This window comes from Protopterus annectens, chromosome 12.part0, assembly GCF_019279795.1.
Source record: "Protopterus annectens isolate FY-2018-M chromosome 12.part0, PAN1.0, whole genome shotgun sequence".
NCBI lineage: Eukaryota > Metazoa > Chordata > Ceratodontiformes > Protopteridae > Protopterus > Protopterus annectens.
Genome location: NC_056746.1, coordinates 742,985,088 through 743,012,604, shown reverse-complemented (window position 1 = coordinate 743,012,604; position 27,517 = coordinate 742,985,088). Strand labels below are relative to the sequence as shown.

At 40.7% G+C, this 27,517-nt stretch overlaps 1 protein-coding gene and 1 pseudogene across 1 annotated transcript in view; both read left to right on the top strand.

The window, feature by feature from the left end:
• LOC122817302 overlaps positions 1 to 6,694 on the top strand; it is a 23,018-nt pseudogene extending 16,324 nt beyond the window's left edge.
• The window catches only part of SBK1 (SH3 domain binding kinase 1), an 854,789-nt gene that overhangs the window by 268,614 nt on the left and 558,658 nt on the right, over positions 1 to 27,517 (top strand). The window lies entirely within an intron of this gene.

Sequence of the window (27,517 nt, the reverse complement as noted above, 5' to 3'; positions counted from 1 at the left end):
ATTATACAAGGAATATAATTTAATAAAGTCAGGAAGGTGTATCAAAGAAAAGAACACATGTATGTTTCTTGTTTTGTGTGCAAGGGGCCTATGATTTGCAAACAAACCAAAGGTAGTCTTTATCCACCCGTGGCCATGCATTTCTTGGATGTGGTGTGGGTTTCAATGCTATTTCAATGAATGTGAGTTTCAAGAGTAGAGAAGTTTTAATGCCATTTTCAAGTTTATTTTCATTGTGACACAGTATTAGGTTCATAGGTTCATAGGTAAGTACTAGGCTATTGGCCCTAGGACCTATACAAGCCTAGCCAAAAATGTACCCTGGCTTTCGCCACCCAAGAAAATTATTTTCCTGTGCCACTGTCAAGCAGAACCACAGAAGTGATCCCCGGGGTGAATTTCCTATTACCCATCCAGTCTTCAAGATTTTTCTTGAAGAGTGCTAATGGGAGGAGCTCTGTTTGACATAGGTAGGTAGTCTGTTCCAGAGTATGGGAAGTCTCTGGGACAGGAATCTATCACTCCAGCATGTTCTGTTTATTGTGGTGACAAGGTTTAGGTCCCTAGAGCGTATAGCTCAGAGGGATTGGTATTTCTTTAAGTGGAGCATGTCCAACAGCTCTGGGTTTGACATAGCTTTGTATGTTAGGCAGAGATCGCCTCTGAGTAGGCGATATGTGATGGAGTAAAGCTGGAGTTATTTGAGATGGTCTGTGTAAGGCATCTGTTTGAGGCCAGTAATCCTCTTTGTGAGGTATTTTTGGGCCTTTCCAGTTGTTGTACATATCTTGTGAGGTACATACCAAAAGGGGTGTTGTACTCTATAATGGGTCTAATGAGTGATGAGTAGAGGGGAACAATGACCTCTTTTTTCTGGATGAGAAACCTTTTGTGATGAGGTGTGCCACGTAGAAGGATTTCCTGACCACTTTGGCGATGTGATTAACAAAGGAGAGACTACTGTACACCTGTGTCCCAAGGTCTCTTATCACACTTTCAGTGTTAAGTAGACTACCGCCTATGTGGTAGTTCATGGGTACAGAATTTTTACCAAAGGGGATGACAATGCAGTTTTTGGCATTGAGCTTGAGACCATGTCTTTGACACCAGGCATCTGTCTCAGTGAGGCCCTTTTGTAGGATGTCCACATCATTAGGAGTTTCAATTATGGCTCCTAGTTTGCAGTCATCTGCGAATTTAGTTAGCCAAAGACCTTCTGTGTTAGCCTGTACTTCAGAGAAGTAGATACCAAATAGGAGAGGACCCAGGACTGAACCCTGTGGTACTCCACTTGTCACTGATCTGAAGTCTGATTTAGAGTCTGCTACTTTCACAGTGTGGGTTCTTTCAGTAAGCCAGTTGGCAACCCATATTGTGACATAGGGATTTATACCTAGTTTAGTGAGTTTATCTATAATTCCAGAGTGGTGGATGGTGTTGGACGCCTTGGCGAGATGTAGATAGGCTGTGTGAACCACTTTACCCTCATCTATGGCTTTGGTGACTACTTCAAAGAAGTCTATCAGGTTTAGGAGACATGATCTGCCTTTTACAAACCCAAACTGTGTGGGGTCCAGGGTTTGGAGATCTCCAATGTCTTTGTTTATGAGTTCCATGATGATACGTTTCATGGCCTTGCAGATGAGGCTTGTCAGGCTAATGGGGCGGTAGTTCCCATGGTCTGTTGTGGGCCCCCCCTTTGTGGAGTGGAATAACTGTTGCGGTGCACCATTCAATGGGCACAAAGCCTGAGGTGAGGCTATTATTGAACATGGTACTTAGGTGGGGTGCCAGTCCATTCTGTAGTTCATGTAGAAGGCAGCTTGGGATGTTGTCAGGTCCCATGGATGCTGTGTTCTTGGCTTTGGAGAGTGAAGTTTTTACCTGTGCAGCCGTGATTACAGGAACTTTGCATTCTTCCGGTATAAAGATGGGCCCTTTAGTGGGTGAGAGGGGGGTAAAGTTAGCACTGAACCTATCTGCCAGGATGTTGGCAATATCAGTTGGTTATGTATATTTAGTGTCATTGTGCTGTAACTCAGAGCAGATCTGAGTGTTGCCATTGAGATTTTTGACATAGCTATAGAATACTTTGTAGTTGTCTTTAGAATCAGTGGCAATTTTGTTTTCATAACTAGCTCTGGAGGATTTTATGAGGGATCTCAGCTTCTTACTGAGGCTGACCAGGGAGTTCCTCCAATCGTGGGATTTTACTCTTTTTTGCAACAGTTTCTTTCTTCTGTTGTAGAGTTTGTTTATGGCAGAAGACCACCAGATTGGCTTCCTTTTTTGGAGGATAGCATCTTGGTTCTGTTAGGGATAGCACGATCCATGCACTCTTGTAAGTGCTTATAAAGTGCATTTGTGTAGGATTCAGCAGTCGTACCTCTAGTGTCCATCTGCATGGGTGTCATGAAGTCTGCCACTTCTGTCTTAAGAAGCGTGAAGTTGTCTTTGGAGACATTTTTTATGGTTGTTTTCCTAATGGGAGGTGGGAGCAGGATGTGGATGTCTAGGGTGATTAGCTTGTGGTCGGATCTGACCAAGGAGGAGCTGACCTCTGGTGTGGAACACCGGTCACCCATGTTGGTGATGACCAGGTCTAGGATATTGCTGCCTCTGGTGGGGTGTGGATAAGTTGATCCAAAGCATTGGAATTGATAATTTCCAGAAAACGTTGAGCAAAAGAGTTGGTACATGAGTAGTTTTCCCAGTTAATGGTAGGGTAGTTGAAATCACCCATTATTAGAGTGTTGGGTTGTACCTTAATATTTTCCAGTGTATCAAGAAAAGAGGAGTGGGAATCCTGGGGCATGGTGGGGGGTCTATAGCAAGCTACAATCTGGATTGCGGTTTTGCCCAGAGTTAGTTGAACTTGGATAATCTCGGATGCATTATGCTGAGCAACTAGCTTGGAGGTGTGGATATCCTTAATGAATATGGACACGCCTCCACCTTTAGTGTTTCGGTCCAGGATTGGTGGCCAAAAGGTGTGGTATGAATTATAGCCTGGTAATGCAGGGGTGCTCTCTGGAGCTTTGAACCAGGTCTCTGTCACTGCACAGATGTCAATGTTCTCCATTTTAAGGAGTGCCTCGAGTGAGTGCATTTTGAGGTTTAAACTTCTAGCATTGAGTAGCATTACCCTCAGATTTTGCTTGCTTGTACCTGTTACGGTGGTGAATTTGTCATTTGAACCTTGCCTAAAAAAGGGTCTATAGGGGTGGCAAGAGCCTTTGCCAGTATCCGGAATCCCAAGGGCGACAGGTGCAGGCAATCTCTGGCAAAGTAGCGTGGTCTGTCGATCATGTCATCCCAGACGGACAGATACTGGATTCCCTTAGAATGACACCAGAAGCTTAGCCAATTGTTAAAGTCAATCATTTTGTCCTTGTACTGTGGTGTCATTCTGGGTGATGGCAGGATGCTACTCAGGGCTAGGGTCATACCGGCCTGGGCTACAAGATCAGAGCACTCCTCCATGTCTCTTTTCATGTAGTCCAGGGAGGTATGTCTCAGGTCATTCACACCAACATGGACAATGACAGAGTTATATTTGTACTTGTTGTGGAGTGACCTGAGTGCGTGCATTATGTGGCAGATCCTGGCACCTGACAGTAACTTTTTCCTTGTTTAGCCTGGTGAGTGGAACATCAGTGTGCCTGACTGTAGAGTCACCTATGACTAGAGTGTTGGGTACGTTATGCCTTATGGGCTGTAGTTGAGTGGCACACTGAGTATGTGGACTATGAGTCATTTGGGTTGTGTTGGGGGGGTGGAGGTTGCTTGCATTTCTGCTTTGGAGGTCTCTGTTGTTTGGGCAGATTAATACAGAGAGCCTCTGCGAATGTAGGTGTGTGTTTTGTGGTTCTGTGTGTGTGTTTTGGTGGTGTAGGTTTTGAGGGACTATGTGATGAGTGTGGTGCGGTGCAAGTGTTTGCCTTCTCTTCTTGACTGTCTAGGCCAGTCTTTGGTGAAGAGAGCTTTGCTTCCAGTTTGGCTATATAAGTGCATCTCTCACAGGTCACAGTGTTGGGTGGTAGGAGGAATGGGTTGTCTGTGTACATGAGGCAATTGCTGCATTGTCTCAAGATGCCTAGATTCATCAGGTAGACAGGAGAAAACACTGGGAGCTGACCTTTAGACATGCCTGAATAGGTGCTTATTTATTAAGTACTAAAAACTGTTTTCCTCTAGACAAGTGAGGAAAGTTGAGTGATGTAGTAATTTGTAACTTATTTAGTGCTTACAATGAGTTCTGAACAAGTGCTGAGATCAAAGAAACAGATGAGTGCTAAAACTAAATAGATGGCTAGTTGCAAAGGAAATTTTGAAAAACAGACTTTATGGCGCCAGGAATAGTTTAACCACAGTTAAGTGGGGGGTGGGGGTGGGGGGCTTAGGAGCTCACAAACAGTCCTGGATACAGCAAATCCATATTTGACCTGCCACAGGAAAGGGGGGAAGCAAGCTTAGAATTTTTTTTTCCAGTAAAGTGGAAATGGAGAAAGCTGGAACAGAAGTTAATTCAACGTTAAGAATCTGAGTGGGTTGGCCTTCACAAATGTTCTCTATTAGATTGAGTGAACTAATGACACTAGACTGGGAGGAGTGTCACAGATTAAATATACAGTATGGGCGGGCAACTGCAAAGCCACCAAGTATAAGAACACAACAATAGGGTGGGTGGGTGCGTGGGTGGGAAAAAATTACAGTTCCTAGCTGTAGCCACTAAATGAAAGTTTTAAACAGATCAAGGAGCAGTCTAGAGAATGCTTTTAACAGACAAAAATGCACAGAAAAGTTCAGATAGAGCAATCACAAAGAGAAAATATAACTCTCAGTATGAAAAAGAAGTTTACAGTTAAGTAATGTTAAAACAGTTTAAAACAGTACATAAATGCAGTGAAACAATAAAAAAAAGCTTTATAACAGTGCAAAAATATAGTAGATCAAGTGTATAGCACAATTAGGCATTTCAGAAGTGCAATTCAGTGAAATTAGTGTAAGAAATAACTTAGCCTGCTCTTGGAATCTTAAGGAATTTCCACTTATGCAATGCAATCCTGAGCCTGACAATACAAGCAGAGCCTTTATAAGACACAGGGTTTATATAGCAGTAAGAATGGAAGAGTTGGGAAGATCAGATTACTTCTCAGCCCCTGCTATTACCCAATCACTCGTACTACAGAAGGTCAGGAGGCCTCGTTACTCTCAATAATGAAGACAATCAGCAGAAAATGGCTGCCAGAAACACAAATGAAACTTCCAGCGTACACAACAGGCCTCTATCAAGATTATGCCACCTGAGCAGAACACAGAAACCTCACTTTAAAAGCATAGAAAGAACACCCACAAAGAGAACCCAGCCCGGGATGTCATATGGTCCCATGGATGCTATATTCTTAGCTTTGGAGAGTGCGGTTTCTACCTGTGTGGCCGTGATTACTGGAATTTGGCAATCTTTTGGTATTAAAATGGGCCCTTTAGGGGGGTGAGAGTGGGGTGAAGTTGGCACTAAATCGATCTGCCAGGATAGTGGCAATATCCTTGTGATCAGTATATTTAAAGCCATTCTGTTGTAGCTCAGAGCAGATCTCAGTATTGCCATTTAGATTCTTGACATAATTGTAGAATGCCTGTGGTTGTCTTTGGAATCTTTGGCAATTTTATTTTCATAACTAGCTTTGGACAATTTTATGAGGGATCTCAGCTTCTTACTGAGGCTGGTAAGGGAGTTATTTGTATCCTGGGATTTTCCTTTTTTCTGCAACAGTTTCTTCCTTCTGTTGTATGGTTTGTTTATGGCAGGGGACCATCAGATTGGCTTCCTTTTTTTGGAGGAGAGCATCTTGGTTCTATTTGGGATGCACGATTTATGCACGAGTGGATGTGCTCGTACAGTGCCTCAATGTAGGATTCAGCAGTTGAACTTTCAGCTCCCGTCTGCATGGGTGTCATGACGTGTGTCACTTCTGACTTGAGTAGCATGAAGTTGGCTTTGGAGAAGTTTTTTACGGAGTTTTCCTTACTGGGGGGTGGGATGTGGATGTCAAGGGTGATTAGCTTATGGTCAGACCAGACCAATGAGGGGGTGACCACTGGCGTGGAGCATCTATCTCCCATGTCCCTTGTACCACCTAATCACTTTCCGAAGAAGGAACAACTTCTGAGAGAGGCTGAGTACTTTCAGCTCCAAGAACTTGTTAAACTGCTAAGTCCCAAGGCCACCAAACAGAGCTTACTCAAAGATGAAGGTTGTTAGAGTTATCTTAAAGAGAGCTCCTATGATAGAGGTGACCTGACTTCAACCTCCTCAGTAGTTTTTGATAAGAAGTCCTGCTTTATCACCTTGGGCTACCGAGGGTCCTACACCCTGGTGCGAGACAACTAAGCAGATGCAAAATTTTGGCGAGTGGGATGTATCATAGTATGTGGATGCATTGCCCTGGCCATAGAGGTGTTTGGGGAAAGCCTGAATGAGAGTACTGACCCTGACCGACCACCAGACAAGTACACATCCCACTTTTACCTTAAGTTCACAGCCCTAGAGGAGGCATTTGACTGGTTGTCCATGGCCGGCTTTCACATGGTGGCATGTAACTCGATAGGCACAGTGGCGTTTCTGAGCTAGTACCATGAGTCCCAGGACAAAGTATGGAGTAGCTACACTGAGTACATCTTCTTTCGTTAGTAAGGTTTATCCACTCTTGCAAAATTAGTCTTGAGTTGGAGTATGCTGACTGGGAGGGACTGAATGAGTTGGAGTGAATTATACTATTATTATGAGTTTTGCTGTAATTACATACCATATGGCTAAGTATGATGTTTTGGTTATGTACCTCAGAGACCTTCTAATTGGCTTGCACAGATTGTATACTTATGTTTACTTAGGGTGTAGCAGTCCCACCAAAACAGGCACCTCACAGAAGGCAAATTGTAAACTTTGCTATTAAAACAGAGATTTGGAGAGTAACTTGCTCTGCATCTGCTCATGACTGTATAAACATTAACATCATTTTCTTTTTGAATGCCCGATTGTGTCTGTGATCCGTATTTTTATCACAAGAAAACAGTTAAAAGTATAAAAAGGGTGAATGTCAGGGAAAGGAGATGGGGTAAATAAACAGTGTGTCATGGTTATTGTATACTCACACAAAGAAGAGCAATTCATGTTTTACTTGCGCCAAACGTACCAGCAAACATAGCTCTCAACTGTCCAGATTTTTGCAGAATATCCAGATTTTTGCCTCATAATTTTCATGTGTTTCAAATAAATATAGCAAATCACAGATGACTGAAGTCACTAAATAATGACATGCATTTATGTTTCAGACGTACCACTCAATCTCTCAGAGAAAGAAATCTGGACAAATCTGGACAAAGCCAAAAATTATGGTGGGACAAGACCCAAAAATGTGCAAAGATTTTAAATATTGCTCCTGTAAACTCAGATAGTTGCTAGAATAACAGATTTTGCATTATTATATATTTTCTGAGTGTTATGAAGTCTGAAATTCAAATGTCTACTATTATTTATTATCATTTAGTGACTTCAATCTTCATATTGGTATCCCACAGTTCCACTGGAGTGGGTGGGGGTTGCATGATTATGTATGAAATTTTATATTAATCTGCATCCTGATTTTTAGCCAGTTGTACCTTATTTTCATGGGCTTTTGTCCAGATTTTTGATGCTTCCATATTGAGAGGTATAGTATGTACAAATTATATATGTGTGCAGTGTATATACATGTATAAATTTATATGGGTCTTTGACAAAACAACAGACTATGGAAAAGACAAATCTCATGTAATTGAGTCTGAAATATTAAACAGAAACTCTGTAATTTAAAAACATATTATGCCAGTATTTTTGCAAAGGAGCTGAATCACCCTGTTCTCCCTGAGGTGAGGCGCCAACACCACTGTAGACAAGTTGCACTTACTTTGAGGTGCAGTTTTGAAATTAGTATTGTAGAGAAAGGGGACAGGTTTCTGAGATAAAAAAAGAAAACATTTTTTTACTGTCTGTATTTCTGCTTTTGTGTTTTTCATAAATCATGTGTGTTCTTATGTCTGGCACTTTGCATTCAGTGTGCTTCTTAAAAACGTTTGAGTTTTAAAATATCAACCAACTTGTAAATTTATCACTGCAGGTTAATTAAAAGAACTGCATTTTGCAGCAGTTGTACAAAAAGCAACAAAAGATTAATACATTTTGATTTTCAATATCTAAACCTGCATGACATTGTCAGTTGTATGAGCTGGGCACATTGTCACATGTTCTGCTTAAACGTCCCCCCCCCCCCCCCCACACACACACACATGATTTTGACTTCTAATTAGTGACAATAAAGTTGATTCTGAATTATTGATCTATTCCTTGCACTGAAGACAAGTCATATATGTACACCCGAGGAATCTGAGTTTAATGCTACAAGGCAACATGGCAGTGTGGTATATTTTAATGGCCATGTTGGCCTACTGGAGTACCTGTCAGTATGGGATCAGTCTCTGAAATTATGTGACAGTCTCTATTATACAATGACTGGCCATTAACATTCAAAACCATGCATACTGATTGGTCAGCACCACCAGCTTGTCCATTGTAAAATCCAGCATATATCAACAGAAAATAGTCCGCTCACCCGGACTTTTTATATATGCTGTGGCTTTTCAGTTTTCTTGCACTAACAGGTTGAGAAATATGAAATTTGAAATCTGGAAAATTTAGAGACACAAGAGAGACAGGGCAGAAATGCAAGGAAAATCAGGTACGTTATTGCAAAACTAATGAAATATATCTGATTTTCCTTGTATTACCCTGTCTCTCTCCTGTCTCTCTTGTACCTCCAAACTTTCCGGATTTCAAACACTTTTTTTTAAATAAATAAATGAATAATTAAAGAAACAATGGAGGTCTTCCTTTCTCCTTGCCTCTTTTCCAAAGCACTGATGTACTGCACAAGCATGGGAATGTGAGTCCCATATGCATGCACAGTACATCAAAAAAAGCCCCTTAATACCAAAAAAAAGCACAAGAACACCACAGCCCCCTTATACAAAGATATTTAAGAAAAGTAAGTAACTTTTTTCTTAAGTAATGTCATTGTATAATAGCAGTAACCCATAGCTGTGTGTGAGTAATGCTGGCTTCACCCTCCTGACCAAACCACACCAACCGTGGGTAAATCCAGCATTACCCACACCCAGCCATGGGTTATTGCCATATTAAACTCTTCTGGATAACAAATCTGGATTATGTGTAGCTATAAAATTAACTTGCATTATGCTTTTGGTTATAAAAAGAACTTGGGTTATGCTTTTGGGTAGAGTGATTTGTCATGGAATATTTAGTCAACACCTGAAAAGTTATGTATGCTTTAATTAAATCTTGCCCTATCAATGTATCATTGTATTTCATTTGTCACTTTGTGTATGTTTACAGACTAAACATGTGAGTGCTTAATCCCCCTGCAAAAACGATCCTAAATGAGTTCTATATGATATTTTTTATTTGTGATTTCATGTGTGTATATTTAATATAACTCATTACGTGGGATTCAGAAAGATTGTCTCTCTCTCTCTCTCTCGGATACTGGTTAGTCAATTAGTGTGACAGAGGGAATCATTGATTCAAAGACAAGGTAAGGTCACAAGCGGAACACTTCACACCCCTGAATTGAACTCTGCTCACATGTTAGTGTTCTCTGTACTAGCCCACGCATTGCAGTAGTGTAGGCTTACCACCAACACACACACACACACACACACACACACACACACACACACACACACACACACACACACACTCACTCACTCACTCACTCACAAACCCACACTCCTACATAATTCTGTTCAAGTGATCTATCTTTGGTGTTTTAGGCAACAGGAAAATTTGTACTCAGTTGATTAAATTAATTACTTTTTTTTATTAGAATCAAGTCATTGATTGTAACTGAATATAATAAGTCAAGAAGTTCAAATAATAAATTAGAAGATTTTGAGGCTTGTATAGCTGATAATAGGACTGATGTGCTATTGATTACAGAAACTTGGTTCAAGTTCAATAACAAGCCAATAGCAGTTCTTTGATCATAACAATTGTAGAACTGACAGAAGAGGAGGTTAGGTATCTATCTTTGTACAAAGTATAATTCTGTCACAAAATGCAATGATATAGTCTCCAAACTTCTCATAGTGAATACTGATGTCAGTGGAACTAAAATGGCTATAGTAATATTTTACCTGTCTCCTAGTATTTCAATGGAAATGGATGAGCAACTTTTAACTGTTATTAGGAAGACTTTTCTGGATAAAGTGGACTTAATTGCTAGGGACTTAAATGCTCCTACTGAAGACTGGGTAGCTCCTGCTACATCATCAAAAACATTAAACTATTTGATAACTGAAAGTGTGACAAATGGATTTAGTCAAATAATGAATGAGGTAACTAGAGGAAATAACTTATTCAATGCTGTTAGGATCTGTAAGAAATTAAATCTGGATGGTTGTAACAGAGGTAGTGAGTTGGGAAGCTCTGACCAATTAAATGCAAGCTTTAAGCTTGTTTTTACATGTCCTATGTTGGTTAAGCATTAGGAAATAGTTAAAAAATTATATCAGTCAGATTTTGAGATGATTAAGGAGGCTACTGAAACTTGGGACTGGTATACTATTTTTGAAAATAAAGATATAAGTGAGAACTGGGATGGGTTTTACAATTTTTCTTAGTAATATTATAGGCTGTCTTGTCACAGCTGGAGTGAAAATACCCTGTAATGGTGATAAATATCCCTGATGGAGATTGACATTAACTAAACTGAGAAGGAAAAAGATAAGTTTGTGGCGAAGATATCAAAAATCCCCTTCAGTTTCAAATAGGAACAATTATTATAAATCCAGAAAAATGTATTAAAACAGTTGCACTTCATAATCTCGAATTACTGAAATCCCGAATTTCAGTAACCCGAGACCATGAAGGCAAAAACCAGAATGCTGAAAGTGCATAAGAGCGAATTCGAATATCTCAAATCCACACTTATGCATTTCTGGTACGTCGCGTATAGTGTTATGATGCCTGAGATTGCAGGTGAGTGAGTGTTTGTGTGTGTTTTTTTATGTGTGGGTAAGGGTAGGGAGATGTAAGTGTGAGTGTGATTGTTGGATTTGTTGGTGTTTGTGTATGTGTGATGTGTATTTATGTGCGAGCGTGTGGAGTATGGCGTGGTGTGAGTTTTTTTTTTTATGTTATGTGCGACCTTGGAGTTGGTATATATAAGTAGGGGGGTTGTGTGGTTTGTGTGCTATGGGTGGAATGGTGTGTTTGTTATGTGGCGTATGGATATTCGTGATTGTGTGATTCGGGATTGTGGATTTCGGTATTGTGAATGGTTCTACTTTATAGTCTCGGGTTACTGAAATTCGGGATTTTAGTAATTCGAGATTATGAAGTGAAACCATTAAAAGAGATTAAAAGAGAAAGATCTAATTATGAAGTACACTTAACAGCTATCTGAGGGATAATGACAAAGGTTTATATAAATACTTTAGACACTGTAGTCTAGATGATTCTTCTAGTATAGTATTGAAATATGGGTCTCAGACAATCACTGACTCCAATGTATTAGTGAAATTGTTTGTAGGTGATTTATTTAGCAATTACTCCCAAGGGATCTTGGGAAATTATTTACCCATACTAGTTAGAGGCACTATCCCAATATGAATGAGGAAATGGTAAAGCAAGCCTTATCTAAAATAAATCAGACTTCAGCAGTGGGACCTGATAGTCTTAATGAATGTTTCTTAAAAGGAATATCTGAAAAGTTGACACCATGTTTAACTTATTTATTCCAAAAATGACTTAAGAAAGCATTTTTTTCCAAAATTGTGGAAGGAAGCTGTAATATTTCCTATTCTGAAAAGTAAGCCAGGCTGTATTGGGTAATAGACCAGGACTGGATGGCGCAGTGGTTAAGTGGTAGTGTTGTCGCCTCATAGCAAGAGATTCTCTGGTTTGATTTTCGGCTGGAGTGCCTTCTCTGCAGAATCTGCATGTCCTCCCTGCGTTTCTGTGAGTTTTCTCTGGGTACTCTGGTTTCCTCCCACATTGCAAAGACATGCATCTGGAGCATTTCTCCCCGGGCCGCCACTGAAAATTGGCTTTGTTCCAAGTTGGACTTTCCCGGTAAACAAATGTTAAATAAATATATATTGTAGAGAACTATTGACCTATTAGTTTGACTTGCATATTGGGTAAATACTTTGAGAAGAACTGTGGCTTTATTGTAAGCAAAATCTGGACTTTAGCTCCATTATAATTCAACATGGGTTCCTTTCATAGAGATCATGTATTATGAATTTGATAAGTTTTTATGAGCAGATTGTTAGCTCATTGGATAATTCTCTAGCCAGTGATGCTGTATTTTTGGATCTGGCTGAGGCTTTTGACTCTATCCCCCAAGGACTTTAATGAGAACTGATTACTCTGGTTAGGTAGCTAAATGGGTATCCAAATGGGTAGTGGCTAGAACCTACAGAGTGAGAAATAAAAACTCCTACTCCAACTATAGATTGATGGCCAGTGGAGAGTTTCAGGGTTGAGTCATGTGGTCACTTTTATTTGCTCTAGGGATGTCAGAATGTTCCAAATCTATCTCTGTATGGTAAAGAAAACTGGCCGATAATATTAAGATAGGGTTGGTCAGTAACTAATACTTGTGACTGGTACCTGTTGCAATCTTACTTGTATAACCTATATGAATGGATAACAACTAAAGACATGAGATTTAACAATGGAAAATGTACTATTTTATATTTTGCGCATAATAATAACCAATATTCTTATGCCCTGGACAATCAGATTTGTGTTTCTTCTGAGGTAATGCGAGATCTGGATATCATAGTAGATATGAGTCGTAACTTTGAAGTTAATGTGGCAAACATTATTAGGAAATGTTATGGTCTTATGAGTAATGTCTTCCAATGTTTCTCAAGCAAACACAGCTGGGTGTTACTGAAGATCTATTTAACAAGTAAAAGATCTATTATTGAATATGGGGGGGGGGGTCTTTATGTGGAGTAAAAGTTTTGCAACTGAAGAAGTTGGAACAGATTCAGAAAACCTTTACCAGACAGGTAGATGGCTGCCATAACTTATCCTATATAGAAAGATTGGTATGTTTGTCTTTGTATTCTTTGGCTTACCATAGGATCATAGGATTTATTTTATATATATATTTATTTATTTATTAAAATTTGGTAACTGGGGTGGTCCAACTGGGCTTGGGGCCCATTTTCAGTGGAGATCCGAGGAGAAAAGCTCCAACAAAGAAAAAATATACATGGAAACAATATTGCAGTTAAAAAAATAGTTACATGAAAACAATCTTCTACTTCTGCTTTCGGCTTTTGTCGGTTACGGGTCGACACAGTGGAACACCCATCTGCTCATCATTGGCAGTGGAGTTTTATGGTGTCGAGTTGCCAGCCTGGCGCCCAACCTTTTGCAGTTAAAAAAAAATTTTAAGTACATACATATATGAGAGAAAATACAAAGATCAAAATAACAAATCTGTTTATACGGCATGAGTAAAAACAAAATAGAGAGCTTACATGATAAGACAAAACACAATATTTATACAAAAGCAGTCATGTTTACATGAGAAAATTATGCATCTTAAAAAAGCAGTTGGCATTGGCTACCATACATGGATTTGTGGGAAATGAGATGGGTGAGAAAAAAAACGTAGTTAGTGATTTAAGGAGAGTGAGAGGTGATTATATTGGGTCGTGGCAGGGAGAAGTCTTGGAGTTGAGCATATGGTGCTTTAGTTCATTTTTAAAGTGTAGTGATTGGGTGATGGAACGTATGTTTAATGAAAGTTTGTTCCAAGCAAGGGCAACAGAATATTTATATAGTAGTTTGCCAACTGTTTTCTTAGGTTGGTAGATGTCAAGTAGTTGCTGGTTAGAGGTATGGAGGGTCCAAGGTGGAGTATAGGTAGAGATAAAGGATGAAATAGATTGACTGGATGAAGGTTTTGCAAAGGATGTTGTGCAGCATTTGGAATTGAGATAGTAGGAGTTGTTGGGGGAGCTCAAGCCATTGGAGAGAGTTTAGAACAATACAGTGATGAGCATTGTAAGGAGAGTTTGTGATACATTTAGCTATTTTGTGGTAAGTTTGCTGGGGTTTGTTCAGGGTTGTAGTTTGAATGTTGGTTAGTACTGGGGCAGCATATAGGAGGGAGGGAAGGAGGAATGCTTGTGCCAGTGTGAGTCTAGCATTGTCGGTTAGAAATTTTTTACTACGATACAGTGGACCCAATTTCTGGTGTGTTTTTTTTTTATACATTGGAGTAAGTGCAGGTTAAATTTCAGTTTATCATCAATTATGACTCCAAGGAGTTTTGTGTGGGCATCACGTTGGATAATTGTGTTGTTAGAAGATTTAGTAGCAAAGGTAGATTTATGGTTAGTAAGAGATCGGGGGAGGAAGAGGAAGAGTTTGGTCTTTTTGGGGTTGTGGATGAGTAAATTATAAGACAACCATTTTTCAGTGGATAGAAAGGCATTTTGAGTTAGGGTATGGAGCTCGGTCATATTGTTTGAGATAGAGTTAAGTGTAGAGTCAGCAGTGTATTGGATGAGAGAGGAATGTTTGCAGGATGTGTAGAGATCATTGGTGAAGACATTGAATAGAAGGGGACCCAAGATGGAGCCTTGGGGTACTCCAGTTGGGACAGGAAGGAATGGTGAAAAGGATGACAGCCATTTGACAGACTGCTGCCTACAGCATAGGTAGCCAGTGAACCAGGCCAGGGAGGAAGAAGATAGATTAAGATTAGCAAGTTTAGATAGCAATAGAGGATGAGAGACAGTATGAAAAGCTTTGGAAAGGTCAAGGAAGGGGCAGGATATGAGTTTGTTGTTGTCGAGGGCTTTGGCTATGATATGAGTGAAGGATAAGAAGGCAGTGGTTGTGCTGTGGTTGGGACAGAAGCCATGCTGAGTGGGAGTGAGAAGATTATGCTGGAGGAGGTGGTTAAGAAGCTGTGAGTGAATGCATTTTTCAAGAATCTTAGAGAGGGGGGATAGAATGGCAATGGGTTGGTAGTTGGCAGGGTCTCTGGAGTTCCCACCTTTGTGTAATGGAATAGTGAAAAAGGATTTTCACAGGGTAGGCACAGTGGATTCTAGAATAGATCAGTTGATTAGTATAGATATAGGATAGGCAATAGATTCATCAGCAAGTTTGAGGAAGGTAGGAGGTAGATTGTCAATAGAGGGAGAGCAGGGTTTGAGCTTAAGAAGAAGAGATTTGATGTAAGAGGTGGGATCAGGGTGAAAGGAAAAGAGAGTTTGGTGTGGAGGGTTAGGAGGGGTAGGGATAGCAGTAGTACTAGAGCTTGAGGGAATGAGTTTTTGGATGGTTTCAATGAAATGCTTATTGAGGAGGGTAGTGGTTTCCTGCGGGAATGTGTTAGGGTAAGGGGAGAGATTTGCGGGACAACCTGGAGAAAGAATTTTGTTAAGTGTAGACCAGGATCATAGGAGGTTGCAAGGCTAATGGCCCTAGGGCCCTTACAAGCCTAGCCAAGTTCAACCTGTGTTCCCAAGGGTGTCTAGTTCAAGCAGATACTAAAATCATCATCTATTGCCCCTGTCCAAGAGGGACACATGTGGAACCCCCGGGATGAATTTCTGGTTAATCATCCAGTTGTCCAAATAACTGTTAAGTAGGGCCAAAGAGGGGCTTTGTTTAACATGAATAGGAAGCTTGTTCCAAAATGGGGCAACCTGTGAGACAAATCTGTCTCTCCACCAAGTTTTGTTGATGTCACATACCAGGTTAAGGTATTTTGAGCGAGTGACCTGTGTGCCATTTGACTTCTGAATGTGCAGCATTTCCATTAAAGCTGGATCAGAGATTGCTCTATATGCAAGGCACAGGTCATCTTTGAGAAGTCTGTTAGACACAGAGTAAAGTGACAATGATTTCAGTCTGTCCGCATAAGACAGATCTTGAAGACCTTGAATTTTCTTTGTAAGTAACCTTTGTGGTCTCTCCAATTGCTGCAGGTGTTTGGAAAGGAGCATACCAAAGGGAGCGTTGTACTCTATTATTGGCCTGATGGGGGAAGAGTACAGGGGGGGTTATAATCTCTTTTTTTTGGAGGCAATGCCCTTATGTATGAGGTGAGCAATATAAAATTAAGTTAAAGTTGCTGTCAACGTGTGTGCCCAGATCTCTCACCACTGACTGTGTGCTTAGAGTATCGCTATTCATGTAGTAGTTTGTAGGAACATCACTCTTGCTGAAGGGGATCATAATGTATTTTTTTGCATTAAGTTTAAGACCATGACTTTGGCATCAGTCATTAGTCTGTGTAAGACCTTCTTGCAGGATGTTGACATCACTAGGGGTTTCAATGATCACTCCCAGTTTGCATTCATCAGCCAACTTTGTCAGCCACAGTCCTTTAGTTTTAGCCTATACTTCAGAGAAGTAGATTCCAAACAGTAGGGGTTCCAGGACTGAACCCTGTGGAACACCACTGGTTATGGGTCTGCTGGAGGAGGGAGATTCCCCCGATGTTCATCGTGCATACAGCTGCAGTCATAACAGATGGGTTCTCCTGCCGTCAGGCGGGTCCTCGGTCGGCCGAATTCCAAAGTCTAGGTCCGGCGTCGGTTGTCGTTGCTTCTTCCGTGACGTCAGTGTGACAGGGGTATAAAGGAACCAGCCGATGCCATTTTCTCCAGTCTTTCTTGCCGCGCAGTGCCTGAAGCAGAAGCAGTTCGCAAGTGCCGGTCGGCCAGCTCCTGAAATTATGAAAATTTTGAAACCGAAGTCTCCTTGAAAGCTAAGTACCCCGTTGGGGAAACTTTTCTTGCTTCAGACCGATGTCAGACAAAGTTAATAATTGTATTTCATGTGGGAAGCAAATACCGCATAAGGATTTCCATTCCCTCTGTATACCTTGTTTAGGCCCAGACCACGACGTCTCGGTCTGTCGTTTTTGTGCTACATTCAACAAACGCACCATTAAGCGTCGGGCGGAGTTCGCCCAGCATTATTTTGGAAAAACATTTAACTATATTATGTCGTCGCATACTCCGACTCCAGTTTTGTCTAAAAAACGCAAAGATAAGGACGGACACACGAGGTCCGCGGCCTCTACCGACACCACGACAAAGCCGACTACACGTGGCCCGATTCTCAGCGAGGCACCTACGCAGCCCCTGACTACCGACGACACTTCATTGGCGGTGTCTCCTGTGCCCGAGGTCGCAGGCTCCTCGGCCCACACCCCGACTACAGATACCGAAGCCACTCTTGGCGTTGAACCTCAAAATGTGGACAGGTCTACCTCCACTCAAGGTGTTTTCAGACCTTCCTCTTCTTTTTCCATCAAGGCTTTCACTAAGTCTAAAGCAGCCATGCATTCTAAGAGACAAGCTACACAGGGCCCATCTCCAGGCCCCATGCCTAAAAAACAGATGCTTAAAATGGCTGAGGATTTAATTACTCTTATCAGGGGTTCTCAACCCCCACCGGACAAAAGGCCCAGAGTGGAGGAAAAGCCCCGTCCTCTGATCAGGGCTCCATTATTTCAGAGCACTCTGATGATCAGGAACATTCTTACTCCCCTTTTGAAGACTCTGATGCAGAGGAGTCCATTCCTTCTGTATCCCCCCCAGAGGATTACTCATTTGGGGAAACTTTGCATACCTTAAGGGAACATTTCCACTGGGAAGGCCAAGATTATTCAGATTCCAAGAAAAGGCTTAGGGAATTTCTCTTGCTACCTCAGCACAGGCCTCTGGCTGTACCTCCTGTCTTGGACATCCTAGATGACGTTTACTCGGAGGCTTGCCTTAACCCGGATTCTCTGCCTCCAGCCCCAGTCAAGCCTGACAGGTACTACAGGGTTCCTGACTCACACCAATTTCTATACAAAAGCCATGCTGCTGACCCAGAAACCATCTCACAGGGCCCCATGGGAATTAAGGCCTCCACTGCTAAAAATCCATTACCTTCCGAAAGAGATTCCAGATCCTTAGAAAGGTGGGGAAAAAGGTATATACCTCGGCTACCTTAACCACGAGGGCCTTAAAAACTGTCAGTTCCATATGCTAAAATACCAACAGTTTTTGTTATCACAATTGAAAAGTAAAATGTCACAACCTGAACAACCAGACTTGAAGGAGTTGCAGGATTTGATGCATAGTGCAGAACAAGTGGGTAAGCATACCTTACAATGTGGTTTTGATGCTCTAGAGGCCTCATGTAGAGCTGCTGTTACAGGATCAGTCATATGTAGACATGCCTGGCTCAAGGAGAAAACCTTGCCTGATCATGTCAAAGCTAAATTACTAGATGCCCCTCTACAAAAGGATGTATTATTTGGTGCTAATGCTGAGGAGGTATTAAGGAAAATGGAGGAAAAGGCTAAATCAATGCAAACTGTGAAAGATTTCCTACAGGTACAACCCCCACGTTTCAGTAGAAATTGGCCTTCCAAAAATTGGTCCTTTCCAGCCACGGATAGACCCCAAAGAGGTAGATACAGGTGCCCGAGGGGCAGAGGACAATCCCAAGGATCCTTTAGAGGCAGACAATGGCAAGCTCCTACACAAAGAGGTGGTGAGGAAAAGTCGCAATCATTCAGAAAGTAAGCCCAATGACTTTCCCCTTTGCATGCCAAGCAAGACTCAAATGGCAGCCCCCTTAGGAGGAAAACTGGCATTATTTTCAAAAAATTGGCATATTGTCACAAAAGACAAATGGATCCTGGACATTATAAACAGAGGCTACAGATTCCATTTTCACACCCTTCCAAAATGAGAGGCATGCCAAACCTGCCACACAATCAAAGGGCAGAGGCACAAAGGCAAATTACAGATCTCATAGACATGAAAGCTATTCAAGAGGTACCTACGCACGAACAAGGTCAAGGTTTTTATTCCAGACTATTCCTGGTACCAAGGAAGGGAAAAGATTGGAGACCTATTTTGGACCTATCCATTCTAAACACATTTCTACTCGTACCAAAATTCAAGATGCTCACTCTACAGCAGCTTCTTCCCATGCTGGGCAAGGAGTCTTGGCTGGTAACATTGGACCTCAAGGAGGCATACCTGAATGTCCCAATCAGACAAAATTGCAGAAGATACCATAGATTTCTTGCAGGTTCAACCCATTATCAATTTTCTGCATTGCCCTTTGGCTTATCTACTGCGCCCAGAGTATTCTCGAAATGCCTGGCATCAGTAATTGCCTACTGCAGACTTCAAGGGATACAAATATACCCCTATTTGGACGACTGCCTGATCCAAGTGGACAGCAAGCACATTCTTCTGAAACATCTGGCTTATGTAATAATGTTGTTGAACTCTCTGGGATAAACAGTCAACAAAAAGAAATCAAGGCTAATACCCTCTCGGAAGATAATTTTCCTGGGTGCCAACTTGGACACAAACATCCAGATGGCCTATCTCACGCCAGAGAAGCAGGGGCAACTAACTCAATACTTCAGAGCACTAGCAAATTGCACCAGGCTGACTGCAAGGAAAATCCTGCAGGCTCTGGGATTCATGGCATCTTGCATCTTACTAATCCCATGTGCAAAGCTGCATATGAGGAAACTTCAATGGTACCTGAAAAACCTATGGTCTCAACACAGCCACAGTTTGGAAACAATAATACCACTAATTCCATGTCTACAAAAGGAATTTCGGTGGTGGGCTCAAGCATGCCAAACAAACACAGGTCTTCCATTCAGCAAGCCTCAAGCAAAACAAGTCATCACAACAGACGCCTTGGACTATGCCTGGGGGGAGCACATGACAGATCGGTGCATTCAGGGCAAATGGTCCCAAAAAGAAAAGCACCTTCACATCAATCAAAAGGAAATGCTAGCAGTAATAAATGCTATTATAGCTTTCAAAGACCTTCTGCAACCAGGTCAACTATTGATAAGAACGGACAACACCACAGTAATGTGGTACATAAACAAACAGGGAGGAACACATTCATACCCCCTATGCAGACTGGCCATGTCACTTTGGAACATGGCCATGGACTTACAAATTGAACTACAAGCACAGTACTTGCCAGGCAAGGAAAACACGCTGGCAGACAACCTAAGCAGAAATATGACAGATCCACATGAATGGAAGTTGCATCCAAAAGTTTTTACATAGCTAATCCAAGCATGGGGAAGGGCAGACATAGATCTCTTTGCCTCCCACAAAAATCACCAATTGACAAAATTCTGCTCAAGGATTTTCCATCCAAAGGCCTGGAGAGTGGACGCTCTCTCTTTCAGTTGGACATCAATGACAGTTTATGCCTTCCCACCTCTTCCTCTGCTGCCCAAAGTTCTATTGAAAACCAGAGAAGACAGACCAAAGATGATTCTCATTGCTCCAGACTGGCCAAGACAACACTGGTACCCACTCCTGAGGAGCCAGACGCACTCCCCACCATGGACCCTGCCTCTAATGCCTCTTCTCCTGACTCAGCACAGCTACAAAACTCTTCACAGCCAGCTAAAAACACTCAATCTAGCCGCATGGAAGATTCCCTAGCATCACAACAGACCCTACTCTCCAAGAAGGTGCAGGATGTCATTTTGGAGGCCAGAAGGCCATCAACTAGAAAAGCTTACTCCGCAAAATGGAAACGGTTTTGTATCTGGAATGAGAAAAAGGGCCAGGATCCTGGAAAACTGAATTTACCTCAAATACTACAGTATCTAGCTGAGCTGCTAAGCAGTGGACTTTCATTCTCCTCCATCAAAATCCATGCCTCAGCCATTTCTGCAGAATACAACACTGATCCACCCTTATTCTCTCACCCTCTTTTAAGACAGTTCCTCAGAGGGGCTAAGAATCTAAAACCCCCAAGGAAACAACCAATACCTGCTTGGGATCTCATTTTCATTCTGGAAAAACTGACCTTGCCTCCCTTTGAGCCAGCTGCCTCATCAGGTTTGCAATATTTGTCATGGAAAACAGCTTTCCTTTTGGCTATCCCTTCAGCTCGTAGAGTTTCAGAACTACAAGCTCTCATGGCTGTGCAGCCTTTTATCATCTTCCATCAGGACAGAGTTTCCTTACGAACCAACCCATCCTTTATACCTAAAGTGGTATCCAGGGTAGCTTTGAATCAGGCCATACACTTACCTACCTTTTATCCTCATCCTCAAAACAAAGGGGAGAGATTACTACATTCCTTGGACATCCACAGACAACTGCGTTATTATTTGGACAGAACAAAGCCTTTCAGAAAATCAGAACAGCTCTTCATGTCCTATGCTATAGGAGCTCAAGGAAAGCCAATTTCCAAACAGACAATCTCAAAATGGATAGCCCACTGCATACGCTTTTGCTATTCTTTTCATGGCAAAACTGTACCTACAGGCATCAGATCTCACTCCACAAGGGCCACAGCTACCTCTGCAGCTTTCCTCAGAGGAGTTCCTACCAAAGATATTTTGGAAGCAGCCACTTGGAGTTCTGTGCATACCTTCTCCAAGCACTACCACCTACCATTATACTCCAAAACTAGAGCTGGCTTTGCCACTGCAGTCTTGCAGGGCATCCTGGCTCCTCCTAGTTCCACCTAGTGCCTACCACCCCTTTCTTAGCTTTGGGATTCTACCCATCTGTTATGACTGCAGCTGTATGCACGATGAACATAGTACAGTTTTGTACCTACCATAAATGTAGATGTTCGAGTGCTAATACAGCTGCAGTCCAGGTTTCCCTCCCTCCTTCCCCTCTTGGGACAGGCCTATTGGCTAACACCTCCTCATACAACCTGATTGGGGTATTCATTTATGGTGTATTTGCTTGCAGCTACTGTATTTTGATTATATTGCATTGCTTTATTACACAAATTTATGTATTGCCTTCCTTCTGGGGGCACCTGACATCTGGGGCAAGAAAAACTGAAGAAAATGGCGTCGGCTGGTTCCTTTATACCCCTGTCGCACTGACGTCAGGGAAGAAGCGATGACAACCGACGCCGGACCTAGACTTTGGAATTCGGCCAACCGAGGACCCGCCTGACGGCAGGAGAAACCATCTGTTATGACTGCAGCTGTATTAGCACTCGAACATCTACATTTATGGTAGGTACAAAACTGTACTTTTTCACTGTATGAATTCTTTCAGTGTGCCAGTTTGCAACCCACCTGACAATATATGGGTTGATACCCACCTGGGTGAGTTTAGCAATGATGCCTGAGTGGAGGATTGTGTCAAAGGCCTTGACTAAGTCTAGGTAGGCCGTATGCACAGATTTGCCCTCGTCTAGGGCTTTGGTGACTGTCTCAAAGAAGTCCACCAAGTTTAACAGGCATGATCTCCTCTTGACAAAGCCAAACTGGGTGGGATCGAGCATTTGGAAATTTCCTATTACCAGTTTCTAAGAGGTGACATTATTATGATATATAGATGACTTAAGGACAAATTATTGGCTTACATTTTACATACTGACTTTTTTGATCATGGTATCGGTACAAGGAATACAAATTTAGATGTAAGAATTTCTATTTCAAATTTGCAGTTTAAAGAGATCTGTCTTTTCAGATTAGGGCAGGAAGGATGTGGAGTTTATTACTTAAACATGAAATACTGGCAAATGATTTATCAATATTTAAATGTGCATTAGATAACGGGTTTTATAAAATTCTTTACTCTCCAGTGATGTCTATTAGGCAAACTTTAAACCAATGTAGGCCCTAAGTTTGTTAGTTTGTTTATAGAACCATTGAATCATATACATGCAGACACACATCCATGACCCCACAACAATCAAAAGACAGTACACATCTTTTTCCTCTCAGTAACAAAAAAAAAAAAAATGGCCAAAGGAATTCCAGAGCTTCCACCATTCTTTTGTGTGGGAGCATGTGGCTAACTAGCATTATCTGCTTCCCCAGACAGCAACATTGCCATGCATTTTCTCCAGTGAGACCACTCTCCATGCTACAGCCACCATCAGGAAAAAGCATAGCAGTAGAGTAGTCTCGAAACTGGAAAGGGTTACCACAATGCAAAACCTTTCAAGTTAAGGCTTATTCATAGTGGAAAGTTTTTCTGAGTTCTGCCCACTGTCTTATTTTCTTATTTCATTCTGTACTTTTAGGTGAAGAGGTAATGGGACTGTTGCAGTATGAATTTCTAAGTCTGACCTCACAATTCTCAGTATTTTTCTGTTTTCTTTATGAACATTTCAGGTGCTGGTATATATCATTTTCTTTATCAGATATATAGTTCTTATGTTATAAAAGCACTGTATGTTTATGATTGTCTTATTATGTGGTTGTTTACATTTGAAAAGGGAAAATGTATAAGTATATTATAAACTGAATTTTAACATGTTTGTATTAGGAATGAAGGTAAATAATAATAATAAATAGTAGTAATAATAATAATCATCATCATCATGTAAAGAAACAACATGAAAGCCATGTTCCGTCTACAGTTTGCTACTAGTGCACCACAAATACAGTTGCAGCTTCTTTTACAAACAGACTGTCACAGTAGAATATGTCTTGTCTGATAGAGTACATATTGTTTTCCTGTGAAGAAGTCCCAGAAATTGTCCACAAATAAAAATGATGATTTTTACACACTTATTCTCCTTAAGAGATGGAGCTATGCGCAGCAGTACAGACTGTACATGGTGCCATATAGGAGGAAGAGTTGTACAGACCAACTGCTTTGGGCATCTACTTTGATGTGCAGTATCCTCAAGATAGGAGAACATGGATCACAGACTGTGTGCTGTGGCAGAGTTAGCCACTCAACAGTGTAAAATATGGCTCTAGGTGATTCAGTCATGTTGACTTGTGTCACCAAAATGGGCATGGGTAGTTAGTGGTGATAAATGGGTTGAGGATCCTGCCTCATCCAATCAAATCCAGGGACCCATGCTAATGGTGCGTGGGGCATATGTGTCCCTACTGACCAGTGATTACCTGCCTTGGATCGATAAGCTACTGGCTGGTTGGTGTTCAGTTGCTCAGCCTGTGTTACCTGGGATGGCTCTGTTCAGTGAAAGCTGGACTCAAAACCAATCAGCCTTCCAAACACGAACTAAGAATTGCTACAGTCAGTATAGGTTCACTGACAGGACAATATTGGAAGTGGATGACATGCTGGTATGGAGGAGGCTGGACATTCTATGTATCTGAGAGAAAAGATGGAAGGGCACTGCTGCAAAGCTACATGGCTTGGGATCCAGAGTCTACTACTCAGGAGGAGGATAGGCTAGAAATGGTGCCGGAACTGTGGTGAGAGACAGGCCTTAGAAGGCAATGAGGGATGTCATCAGAATTAGTGACAGACTCATGCTAATCAGACTCCAGTTTAATGATAGATCAGTATTTGTAATCTCATCCTATGACCCACAGCAAGGGTGTGATAGTGAGGAAAAAAGTGCAGTCATACAACAGTTGCAGAGCCTTCTACGTAAAGCAGGGCAACATGAACTGGTGTTGATAATGGGTGACTTGAATGCACATATCTGGACAGACAACAGGATATGAGGACTGCCTGGGTCCACATGGGTGCGGCAACAGGAATAAAGAAGAAAAATATAGAATTACAAGATCACATACAAGAATGGCCAACCTGCAATTCAGGTGGACGTCCTCCTAGTAAGAAAAGGGCACTGGGTGGAATCAGTGATTGCAAAGTCATTCTTAGTGAAACAGTTGGCCCACAGCATAAACCACTAGTTACCACAATCAGGTGCAAGCAGTAGTCACGGAAGGCTCTAAGGTCAACAGAGTCCAGGCTGAAGACCTGGAAGTTGTCTGGAGAGAAAGTACAACAGTTCAAGTAATTAAATAAAACACAAACCTCAGTGTTGTAGCAAAAAACACAACAAGACCAGCTCCACCCACAAAAGTTAATACATAAATTGCAAGAGTTAAGCACTTTTGTTCCTTCATTTAATGGAACTTCATCAGAACTAAAAACAATTACAGTACCAGTCATTAAATCATTAAGCACATCTAATCACGTTAAAAATGCACCAATAAAATCACTTTTAATCAAAGGACTTCAATTTTAAAACTGAACTAATGGATACTGCTTCATTCAGTCTAGGGTAATGCATTGTTTGTTTTGTACTTTTTGTCCCAGAGTAATTTTTGGAAATTAATTTACAATTGGAAAAGTTATATATAAATCTGAGGGGAATTATAATTGTTGTAGCTCAAATGTTCTGTATCTTGCTCAGTGTAAGCAGAGCCCTGCCTTCTATGTGGGGAAAACCACTAGAGGGCTTACAGGTTGTATGCAGGAGCATTACGTGGATACTAAAAAACAGAAGACCACAAATGCTCTTTATGGATACCTTATGATGAACAAAAAACACCCACATACGTTTGTTATTTTTGGTTATAAAACAGATTAAGAAAGATATTCAAGGAAGGGTGGTGGATGAGCATCTGGATTTATGTGAGTTATGTTGGGAAATTAAAAAAAAATGCATGTCCGTAAAAAGTCTAGCACTTTTTTGCATAATAGTCACCCAGTTATAACTGCTTTTTACAATGTTTGTGAAAACAGTTAAGAGAATTGTATGCTAAGTCGGATGCTTTGAAATATTACAATTAGACTCCTCTGGAGTATGATGCTTTGTGTAAATTGCAAACTAATGATGAAATAATTATTAAACGTGGACAAAGGGGGAGGACTTGTGATCATGAACCTGAAAGACTATTTGTCTTATATGTATGAGTTTTTACAGGATGACAAAACTTTTAGGAAAATTAATAATTCTGGTGTTTTTAAGTTTGTGCAACAGGTCAACATGGCTATCTACGAGTTACAAATTAATAATGATATTTCAGTTGATTTATTTAACTGTTTTACTGTAGCCTATCCTATTACCCGTATACTCTATGGCTTACCTAAAGTTCGTAAGGACTTATATCATCCACCAATGAGATCAATAGTATCAAGTCAAGGCTGGATCACTGAATCCATTTCTTTATACTTAAAATTTATTTTCAGTAATTATTTGACTAATGTTAAAAGCTATTTTCGGGACACAAATGAGATTTTAAGTAAAATATATGAATGGTATAATACTAAACTGCCTGAGCATTTTATTTTTGTAACTTTATATATTAAATCACTTTTCACTGTGATTCCTAATACTTATGGCATTGATGCCTTGAGAATTTTCTTATGTAAAAATAGTGGTTTAACTGGCAGGGAGATTGAAACCATATGTGAGCTAATGGATTTGCTATTAGCCAACAATTTTTTTGTTCGATGGTAATTTACATCCCCAGAATTTGGGGGTGGCAATGGGTACCCCCATAGCAAATACCTATGCAAATATTGCACTGAGTTAGTGGGAAGAACGATTTGTATATAATAGTCCCACTAGGTATAAACCTTATGTTTCTTTTTTCAAGTATGGATGACATCTTTCTCATATGGGAAGGTAATGAAGCTGAGTTGTTTGCATTAATTGATTTTTTAAACAACTCAACTAGTTTCTTAAAGTTTTCTTTAAGATCCTCACTGAGTGAGATATGTTTCTTGGATGTCAGGATAACTAAAACTCACAATACTATTAATACTAACTACCTTGATTATAGCAAGCTCAGATGCTCATAAGCCTAGTACTTATTATACAGCAGGAACTTCTCATTGTAACATTTGTTAATGTCTGTTATGTACTTCACAGATAAATATTCTAGTTGTCTACTGATGTACTATGTTCTTCATCTGTAAATGTGTTGTAAGTAATTGCTATGTTAAATTGTTAATCACTATGTAATCCAATGTAACTACTGTCTGTTTACTTTAACTGTGGAGCTTTTCTCCCCAGGCCTCCGCTGAAAATGGACCTACGTCCAGTCGGACACTCCTGGTCAACAAATTTAAATAAATAAATAAATAAATACTAATATATATAAAATGAGGTTAGTGCTAATAGATGTTTGCATAGGAAAAGCATGCACACACTCATATTTTAAAGATGTGGTGAAGAGTCAACTTTTGAGGGTTAGCAGACTTAATACTGACCCTGTTAGCTGTAATGCACAGATGGATGATATATTACAGGATTTTCTACAGATGGGTTATGATGGTGAGTTTTCAGATAAGCTTAAGTCTGAGATTATGAGTGAAAGAAATAAATTGGCTAGACCATACTTTATGGACAATGTTATACCAGCTTGTGATAAAAAGAAAATCATTTAGAGATATACCACCAATTGTAATAGGGGAACTAATTCTATTAAAAGATTTTTTTTGACACTTGGATTTTATTAGAGGTGTTACCAGAAATTAGGGATATTGTTGGTATTAAACCTGGGTTTGCTTTTATGAATTACTCAACTCTTAAACAACAGTTGTGCTATAAGGATTTTAGTATGAACTGAAACTGCAATTTTTCAACTAAAAATGGTACATTTCCCTGCTATAATTGCTCATGCTTTAAGTATATATGAACTAATATGGGCTT